At 34.5% G+C, this 11,103-nt stretch overlaps 1 non-coding gene across 1 annotated transcript; it reads left to right on the top strand.

Annotated features, from left to right (window-relative positions):
- The first annotated feature begins 10,154 nt into the window (after nt 1-10,154).
- Nucleotides 10,155-10,227, top strand: LOC125617358. The gene has a single exon (XR_007348331.1). It is a non-coding gene; the product is annotated as a small nucleolar RNA SNORD56 (small nucleolar RNA).
- The last annotated feature ends 876 nt before the right edge of the window (nt 10,228-11,103 follow it).

Raw genomic sequence — 11,103 nt, 5'->3', positions numbered from 1 at the left:
ATTCATATTGTTAAACTATGATAATATTCTGGATATAGTGCTTTAAGTTATTATAATTTATTTAAGCTGTTCTTTCTCCCCCCCCCCCCAGCCCTGAATCAAGTCAGATATGGGTCTCAATGCATGTTGTTTAGTGCCTTGTCATTTTTAAAAATATTTATTTCATTTATTTATTTTTGCATTACAATTCTTAATATACCGTTATATCATAATTTATCATATCTCTGATTATATATAAGGTATGTTGACACCAAATTTACATCTTCATACATGTATTTTGTATAGTGATGAGGGTCTCCTTTCACCATCCATACTATTCCCCTTATCCCTCCCACCCTTATTCCCTATCTAGAGGTAATCTTCCTCCCTTCCTCTCCCTCCCAACCCCATTTTGAGTCACCCCCCTTATATCAGAGAAGACATTTGGCATTTGTTTCTGTTTTGGGGGGGATTGGCTAACTTCACTTAGCATAATCTTCTCTAATGCCATCCATTTCCCTGCAAATGCCATGATCTTATTCTTTTTTATTGCTGAGTAACATTCCATTGTGTATAAATGCCACATTTTTTTTTTATCCATTCATCCACTGAAGGACATCTAGGCTCCACAGTTTAGCTATTGTGATTGTGCTGCTATAAACATTGATGTGGCTGTGTCCCTGTAATATGCTGTTTTTAGGTCCTTTGGGTATAGTCCAAGAAGAGGGATAGCTGGGTCAAATGGTGATTCCATTCCCAGTTTTCCAAGGAATCTCCATACTGCTTTCCAAATTGGCTGCACCAATTTGCAGTCCCACCAGCAGTGTATGAGTGTACCTTTTTCCCCAAACCCTCGCCAGCACTTGTTGTTGTTTGTCTTCATAATGGCTGCCACTCTTACTGGAGTGAGATGGTATCTTAGAGTAGTTTTAATTTGCATTTCTCTGATTGCTAGAGATGATGAGCATTTTTTCGTATATTTGTTGATTGATTGTATATGCTCTTCTGACAAGTGTCTTTTCAGTCCTTGGCCCATTTATTGATTGGATCATTTATTTTTTTTTTTTGGTGCTTATCTTGTTGAGCTCTTTATATACCATAGAGATAAGAGCTCTATCTGATGTATGAGGGGTAAAAATTTGTTCCCAGGATGTAGGCCCCCTATTCACTTCACATATTATTTCTTTTGCTGAGAAAAAACTTTTTAGTTTGAATCCATGCCATTTGTTGATTCTTGGTTTTAATTCTTGTACTATAGGTGTCTTTTTAAGGAAGTTGGGGCCTAGCCCCAGGTGATGGAGATTAGGGCCTACTTGTTCTTCAACAAATGGTGCTGGGAAAACTGGAAATCCATATGCAACAAAATGAAATTGAATCCCTATCTCTCACCATGCACAAAAGTTAACTCAAAATGGATCAAGGATCTAGGGATTAAACCAGAGACTCTGTATAATTTCTTGTGACATGACTGCTAGGTTCTCCCAGAGCAAATGATGAGAAAGAAAAGGAGCAAGATAGCCTAATATGTTATAATGTAATCTCAGAAAGTGACATATGATCACTTCTGCCCTATTTTGTTGATCATATGGACCAATCCTGCCACTGCTGGTACTTTATAAAGAAGGAATTATTCAAAGGTATAAACATCAGGGGCTGGAATCATTGGGGGCCTTTTGGAGGTAGGCTATCACACCTGGCCTATGTGATTCCTTGCTTATAAACAGAAGGAGCTTCTTTTCACCATTGAACAAAAGATCCCAGATTTTTCTCTGAGATTATGTGATCCTTAAACCACAGTGACTTGGAGTATAGCAGATCCTGAATCACTTAGGTCTTGGTTATGAGCCAATATCTGTTGGAAGCGGGATAGGCTAACAATGACTGCCTGGACAACTTAGAATACACCTAGAGCTAGAGATGTGCATTACTGCTACTCAGACAGCAAAGTTGATCTACAGAAGGGGGTGGATAATATGTTGAGCTCTCTACAGTCTATCTTAGACTACACAGTGTCTGTGAATATACACCCAGCTACCCAAATACTTTCCTGGCAGTTGTAACCCCTCTGTAAAGGGAGATGATCCAAAATTGAATTCAAGCTCAAGTCCAGGATCTCTGGGTATTGTCTCTTCCTCCCCATTAGGTTTGGGTTCAACTCTTTACAGTCTACTGATTTTAATGAGTCCATTTCTACCACAACCAGTGTAAAATTGTAGAGAAAAAACAAGATAATGTCAATAAAACTCTTGCTGGAAAAAGACAGACTGGAATACTATACATAGTTTTTCCTGGTCCTCAACAAATACCATATCCTCCTGGATAGGATATTCCCTACAGGATAGATAGAACAGATTTCTCTGTAAGAGAGAGAATCTGGGTAGAGAGGACAGAAAGTGAGATGGCAGCCATTAATTGCTGCCAGATTGGGAGGGCATTTGGAACTTTAGTCTGTAGGCAATGGAGAAAGAAAATCATCGAAGGTTTTTTGAGTAGGGTAGTGACATGATCAAAATTTCTCTGGAAAACTTAATTTGGAAGCACTATGCAGTATAAAATCCATAAATCCCCTTAAAAGAATGTCCTGGGGACAAGTTTCCTCACATAAACTGAAAGTGATGCTTGAAAAAGCAATGCTAACAGATTCCACAGTAAAAGTCCATGTTTAACCCAGGCCTCTGTCTTTCCAAATAGAAATTATTATAAGTTGTTTCTAGGCACCTACAGGGAACAAACAGGGTGGTTCATGTTGTAGCACTTCCTTGGCATTAATTCCAAACTAGAATGAGTAAGCTTTTAAGACTCTTTAGAAAACGTTTGTCATAAAAGGTGAACTTTGTAGGTAGAGAGTAACTGGGACTAAGTTTAAGTAGCAAAAGTAAGAAAGGAATTACTAGGGAAAGCATTTTTGGATAACAATAATGCTTCATTTTCCTGTGTGTAGTAAAGGAAATAATAAAGAAAAGATTGCTTAAATTGTTTTATTATGATAAGTTTTATGCAAGTTAGCTGATTAAAAGTTTGTGTGAACTGTGAAGTATTAGTACTTTAAAAGAGAACCAGGTTGTGGGGTAAGAGAAGTTGTGAGTCTAGAGTACCATCTGCTGTTGTCGGGGGTGGGAGGAGTTGCTAATTCAGAATATGAAGGAACCTCCTCTTCATAGTGATAAAACTTTGGTATTTCTCCTTGAATGGTCTGGAAGGAATCCAGGATGCAACATGGTAGAAAAACTTTATTTCTCTTTGAAATTTCAGATATTAAGACTTAATTTGCACTTGACTTATTCCTGAGAAACATGATGGAAATACCTCCCACCAATAAAGTTGTGTTATTTCTCTAGTCTACAGAATTGAGTATGGGTGGGTAAAATGTATGAAAGAAAACATTTTTTGAGGTAGGAATAGATTCATCATTGAGGTTCCCTGCCAAATTCAGAATTAGATAGTGGAAAAATTCTATTTATTTTGAGTTTGTGAATCTGCCAGCAAACAGTTGGGAAAAATAAAGACAAGCCAGATGAGGACTTGGGTTATGGAATGAACCATAGATGAAATTTTTAAGAGAAGAATATAGTTTTTCCTACTTTCATTTCCTGGTTTTTAGACTCCTTAATAACTTTGATTTGCAACATGCATTTCTGTTGTAATAGTCATAGTGGCAAAATGGAAAACTCTGCACATTGCTGTGTTGAAATCAACCTTAAGGGTCAGGAAATTGAAAATTTCACATTTCCATAGTAACACTAATTTAGTCAGATCACACATGTTGCTTCTGAGCCATTAGTTTACTCTTATGATGTGAAAAGAACATAATATTTACTCTGTAATGTGGTTAAGTTAATGTTACAATGCAAAACACTTTAATATTTTCTGCCCACACATTGGAATTCCTTTTATTATGGTAGGTTTGATATCTGATTACTTGTACTGTTTTGGAAAATGCAAAAATGTTGTAACAGCTCTTAAAAACGTTTTTGAAGATAATTAAACAGGAAATCATGACTATATCACAACTTAGAAAGATTATGAGATAAAGATGAATAGGATTTCTAAAGTTTGCACTAGAACTTTCTGCTGACTTTTTTTTTTTTTTTTTTGAAATGGGTCTCTATGTTCCCAGGCTGGTCTTGAACTCATAATCTTTCTGCCTCAGCCTCCTGAGTAACTGAGATTACAGGCATGTGCTGCCATGCTCAGCTTTTGCCAATTTTAAAATAATTTATTTGGTTCTTCAGCTGGGTGGCTTTGATTTGATCAACGTTTTCACAGTTATCATATTTTCTATGGTTTACCCTTGATGTTTGTTAAGAATTTTTCCCCAAGTCTTTTTGTGAATTCCTAAATTTGTGAATACTACTGTTTATTGGCTGACTTTTGAGGCCCAAGAAAACTTTCCCTCCATTACTTTCTTGGATTTGTTACAAAGATAACGAATGATCCATATGAAGGACAAATCTGCCTTCTCATTGGGCTCTCTTCTGGTGCAAACACGGGTCTCATTTTTATGATTGGCTCTCACATACCAGTCTCCAATTGTGTGGTTCAAATTTGCTTCTTAGTAAAATGACAAAATGGCATATGTCATATCTTGGATACCATTCATGATTATCACATTGATTTTTCAGTTGTTAAACAACATTGCAATCCTGGGATAAATCCTCCTTGGTCACAGTGTCTAATTCTTTTTATATGTTGCTGGCTTTGGTTTGCTAATATTTTGTGGTGGCTTTTTCTATCTATGTTCATAAATGATATTGGTCTGTAGTTTTCTTTGATACCCATGAATATCAGAGTGTATACTGTCTACCCAAATTCCCATTCAGTTCATCCAAATTAATAAGAACAAATCTAATCAAAAAGAAAATTGTGCTTTTTGGTATTGTGAGCATTAATACAATTTATTTGGTTGACTGGACTGTTTACTGCTTGATTCTCTGGTAAGAAATGTTGAGGGATTAAATTAAATTCAAGGAGTATTTATAGGGGCTGAACTCAGTGGCAGAGTGCTTGCCTAATACTGGGTTCGATCCTTAGCACCATATAAAAATAAACAAATAAAATTAAGGCATTCTGTCCATATATAACTACAAAAAAAAAAAAAAACAAAGAACGAAAGAAATGTTTGTGGAATGCTTACTAAGATAGGCCTGGGCTAGGTACTTGGGGTGTATTAATGAGTAACGAATAGTAGTAGCAATAGTAGTAGTTGTAGCACAGTAGCTATAATTTTTATGATGAGTGAGAATATGTGGATTTGACTCCTATCTCTTCTTCCTAACCTATAGGGCACAGGCAAATTACTTCACTTCCATTTCCTCATCTGTGAAATATGTCTACTAATAGCATGTAATTCATAGGATTGCTGTGAAGATTAAGAATACCCATAAATTGTGCCTAGTACTTAGTAATCACTAGATATAGTGTAGTTATCTTTAGCTATTATTACTATTTATTGCTTTTCATGTGCCAGAAATTAGATACAATATTTCATTTACTTCTCATAATAACCTTGTGGAGGAGGTCAGTGTTACTTCCATTTTTGAGCTGAGAAATTGGGGCTTAGAGAGGTGAACTTGCCTGAGATTGCTGATATGGTGAAGCAGAATTCACATCCAGAATATGCCTAACTGCCAAGTAGTGCTCAAGTACTTTACATAGCCTTTCCCTGGCTTAAATAAACTCTCACCTAGTTTTTCCAGGAAGCCCTGTCCAATAACTAGCTTAGGTTCTTCAGAGTTTCCAGTGGAGATCTTTTGGTGCCATATACCAGTGATTTGTTCCCTTAAAGTTAATTTTAAAAAAGTTTAACCCAAATGCTATCTATTGTGCTTGAACTCTTGTTTCTTCCTTAGTACAAAGAAGAAACATACCCACCCATATGACAACTTAAATTCAATACATCCAGTATTTTCTTCTGTGTTTATTTAGAAGATTCATTGTTCAATGTGGGGAAAGCACAAACTATATATAAAAGTTTGTTTTTCTTGATTACTCTGTAATGTTAAAAATCTCAGCTAAGGGGCTGATATTTTTGCTGCTTATTGAATTCTCTTTTCTGCCCTTGATTTGGGCCCTTGTTTCAACATTATTTTGGGAGAGAAAGGTACAAATTATATATAAAAGCTTTGCTTTTTCTGGACTGCTTTTTTAAGGTTAAATGGCTCAGTTAAGGATATTTTGTTGCCTGTTTGGACCCTTTTTCTGTACTTGATTTTGATCCTTGTTTGATGAGATATTATTTTCCAGGGTCTCCTGACCACCTATTCATGGATTAGTCCCCACTTTGCTGTGGTTTTTTAAAATTCCCTCAGTTTTCACACCACATGAAGGTCATATGAGGTCATGAGAAGGCGGGAAAGGGGCCAATAAATGTGCATCCCAAGGTGTAAACATTTGGGGTCAAAGTTAGTGCACAATTTTTGTGTAGAAATAGTTTTTATATAGTTAAAAAAGCCATACATAATGTTGGGGGAAAAGATGCTGCAACTTCAGATGTTGAGGAATCAAGAGGAAGGAGTTAAGTAAACTAAGGCAAACAGAAGTGGTGGGAGGGTAGCTATTGTGCTTATTCCAAGGGACATCCCAGGGCTTAACAATAATCTTACATGCCCTTCAGGGTGATATTGCAGGGAAAAAATCCTGCTTTTAAAGAGAAGAAATTATTCACTATTTCTTTCATATTATGAAGTGACTCTTATTAGGCAATGTTTATAAGCCTAGATCAGGGGATTAGGCTTGTTTTCCCCCTCTCAAAAGAAGGCCGTAGGAGGAATATATCCTTACAATTTAAGTTTCTGTGACAGTTGGGTGAATTCATAAAAACAGACAACTTTGTGAACAGGGAAAAATATCTTAAAGGAAAAAAAAATTCGGCGTGTAGCAAGTCTGAAACAAAGCTGATTATCCACCCAGTGGCCAGATACGTTTTTTTCCTGAGGGATTTCCTTGTGTTTATTCCGCTAGCATTTATTCATTCCTGAGTTTTGGGGTGGCCCTTCTGTGAAGAGTTTCCTCATCCCAGCTGTCATGATGTTTAATCTAGAGTTGCCAACTTCGGATCTGGCGGTTCCAGGACACAGGGTGAGGAAAGCAAAGCTTTCCAGTATTTGTGAATCCTATCCCCCACCCGTGTTGAAATTAGTGCTTAAATCTCTGGTCAGTCCTGAGTTGTTTTCAACCCCAGCTTCATCTGATCTTTCCCAGAATAGCAGAACTATTACTAATGATAAAGATCCATGAACATATCCAGAGTTCAAATTACTTATGCATCATACAAACTCCAATTAATTTCTCTTTTCCTTTCCTATTCCTCCCTTCCCTTCCATTCAAGTAAATTATGATTTTTTTGGTGTGAAATATTTACTCGTTTTTTTTTCAAGGTAAAACTTAGATTATAGTTATTAAACTAAGTAGGGTGCTTTTTAAAATGTTCTCCCCTTAGGAAAAATAGGGTAATCTTTTAACAGGCAAATCATCTGGTTTGATCCTCATGTTAGTTCATGAGATGGCTTGACACTTTTTATATAAGGGAAGTCATGGCTTTTCATTTTAGAAATACACAAAGGTGGTTGCTCTTGGCTCCCTCCTGCCCTGGGCCTGATTGTTTCATGTTAAAGAGGAATGGTCCTGACTGGTCCTATGTTTTATGCCTCACCGGCTGCCAGACAAGGCAGAAAAGGAAGTAGGCATAAGTAGAATTAGTACTTGAAGGCAGGGCACAAATTTAGAAGAAACAGTTCCCTTATCCAAATATAAATTTTACTATCTTATTACAGGTTGCTTTCCTCTGGGCCATTCAACAATACTATTATACTATGAATGAATCTTTCTTTGGCAATGGAATGTATTTAGGAGATCTAATGGTGAAGTAGCAAAATGCTCTTTGGCCCTCTGCTCTCCTAGCTATTCTGTACAATGTAGCCAGTCCCACGGGGCTTTGTTTAAGTACTGTACCGTCAGAACCCCCACAGATTTGCTTTTAGGCAACACCAATGCTTTGAATCTTTTCTTCAACCTTAATATCTATGATTAGGATGGATGTGCACTGACCTAAAATAGTTTAGTGTCACCTTTCCTTATATATATATCTGTTCCCAGCAACATATAGTGGTTAACTTTCTGGACAATAATTAGCATAAATATAATATTTCATTATTTAATAACAGAAATATTTTAGAAAATTCCTTATCCCCAAAGAATCTCTTTTAATATGACAAATTAGTGGACATTAGCATATTATGGATCAACATCCTTAAATCAGAAAAATTATTTGGCATTTGTTTTTTTGGGATTGGCTAATTTCATTTAGCATTATATTCTCCAGCATCATCCATTTACCTGTAAATGCCATGATTTTATTTTCTTTTATTGCTGAATAATATTCCATTGTATATATATACCACATTTTCTTTATCCATTCATCTACTGAAGGGCATCTAGGTTGGTTTCCAGTTTAACTGTTGTGAATTGCGCTGCTATAAGCATTGATGTGGCTGTCTCTCTATAGTATGCTGTTTGTAAGTCCTTTGGGTATAGATGGAGGAGTGGGATAGCTGGGTCAAATGATGGTTATGTTCCCAGTTTTCCAAGGATTCTCCAAACTGCTTTCCAAATTGGCCGAACCAATTTGTAGTCCCACCAGCAGTGTATGAGTGTACCTTTTTCTCTACATCCTTGCCAACACTTATTGTTGTTTGTATTCTTAATAGCTGCCATTCTGACTGGAGTGAGATGAAATCTTAGAGTAGTTTTGATTTGCATTTCTCTAATTGCTAGAGATGTTGAACAGTTTTTCATATATTTGTTGATTGATTGTGTATCCTCTTCTGAGAAATGTCTGTTCAGTTCCTTGGCTGATCTATTGATTTTTTTTTTTTTGGTGTTAAGATTTTTGAGTTATTTATGAAGAGATTAGTGCTCTATCTGACATGTATGTGGTAATAATTTGTTCCCAATTAGTAGGTTCTCTATTCATCTCACTGATTGTTTCTTTTGCTGAGAAGAAGCTTTTTAGTTTGAATCCATCCCACTTATTGAATCTTGATATTAATTCTGGTGCTATAGGAGTCTTATTGAGGAAGTTGGGGCCTAATCTCACATGATGGAGATTTGGGCCTACCTTTTCTTCTAATAGAGGCAACTAGGGTGCAAAATTTAAGAAAGCACTCATTTTAAAAGTTTGAAATTGAAATTGAAAATGTTTACAATAGCATAAAAAATCCTAAAATCCTTAGTGATGAAGCTAATAAAGTGAGCTTAAGATCTTTATGCTGAAATCATCAAAAATTGCTAAGAGAAATTAACGACAATTTAAGTTCATGAGCAGATATACTCTTTATTAATTAAAAGACCTAAATTCTCTTAAATTGATCTAAAGATTGCATTCAAACTACATTAATTTCTCAAGTGCACTTTTTTTATGATAGAAATTCATAAATTTATTTCGGAAAGTAAAAAAACTAGAAGAAGCAAAATAATTTTAAAATAAAACAATAAAGATGACTCATACTATTTGATTTCAGTAGTCATTCTAAAGCTGCAATAATTAAGACAGAATACAACATAAACTGATTGCATTTATGAAAATCTGGAAAGAGAAAAACTTAGGAGAACAGAATCAGATTTTAGTTTAGGCAAGAGCTAGTTTTGAGGGAAAGAGAATATTTGCAAAATGGAACTAGGGAACATTTTTGGATGTTGATGATATTCTGTATTTCGATTGGCATCTAGGTTATACAATTTGTATATTTGGCCAATTTCGTAAACTATATTCTTTAAAAGAGTATATATTGTGTACATTGGGCATTAGTAAATCTGACTTCTTAAAAAACGTGTCAATGGAGGAATGTGGATTTCATTAAACCTGGAATTGACTGATTATAAAATAAAAAAGAAAATAAAAATCCAGATTCCTGTGTTATTTTTGCTATATTATTCTAAGTCTGTTTTATGCTTGGCAACATATTCTCTTGCTCATATTTCACCTCATCTTCATTATTTATGTCTTTGTTTTGGAAGAAAAAAAATCTTTCCTTCTAAATATAGAGTAAAAAAGTTGAAGTTCTGATAAAGTTTTATTTTGTTTTAAAGAATGAGAGTAGGAATCTTCATTTGATACAATGGAAAATCTTTATAAGATCTGAGTCACATTTATATTATTTTATTGACTTATTCTTCAAATATCAAGTATGGTGAAATCCTTCATCAATAGCAGTTTGCCTTTTTAAATGTTGATCCTTTGGGTCTGAGTGAAGCTAAAAAAAAATAGTGGAAACTTTTTTATGAAGCTTATGTGGAGTTTATTTGAATATTTGACTTATAAACTAGGGATTACTTCTTCAAATTCTTATGTTTAAAAAAATATATTTTGTCTATCATATACCAGTTTTGTAAAAATGAATTTCTAAGAACTGAAGAAAATCATTTTAAAATATTCAAATGTATTTCTTAAATTGTATACTCATATAAAGCTTCATTATTTTATTTAGTATTAAGGAGCTATATTGATCAAAATATTAAAGCTATTTTCGGTTTGTTTATTCATTTTCAGTTGTCAAAATAAGTGTAATTGGAAACAGCTGCCTTCAAATTATTTTTGACAACAATTTACTTTCAAATCTAAAATGAATAACTTTATGAAAATGGAACTTGTCTAATTATTATTTTTACTAGCGTATATATTCAGATTTCTGCTCTGCAAATTAGGAGATAACTGAAACCAGAAACTGATTATTTAAAAACTAGTACTATAGCTTTACAAAAAGACATTTGCCATGGCTTCCTCAGTTTTATAAATTGGTTAGCTTCTCATTGGGCAATTTTATACATTTTAACAGATTTCACTCTTCTTTGGTATGATTAAAATGTGGTAGAAGACAAATGAAGTGTTTTTCTGCCCTTTTAATCTTGTCTTCAAGCTACGTTTAAGCTTCTTTTCATTTTCAAAGCAGCTTAATAATGTGATTTGTTGTTATCAAGAGATTTAAAATTTTCTCATACTTTATAAATTTTGTGACCAAATAAGTACATTTATTTTCATAGTTCTAGGATTAACTTACTGCACACTAAATGAGCTCTTGGTCAAATTTAGAAATTATAAAACTATTGTAAATAGTTTTTTTTTTTTTA

Source organism: Marmota marmota, unplaced genomic scaffold, assembly GCF_001458135.2.
Source record: "Marmota marmota marmota unplaced genomic scaffold, marMar, whole genome shotgun sequence".
NCBI classification, from domain to species: Eukaryota; Metazoa; Chordata; class Mammalia; order Rodentia; family Sciuridae; genus Marmota; species Marmota marmota.
Note: the sequence above shows the minus strand (reverse complement) of the source record. Positions and strands in the feature narration are given on the sequence as shown.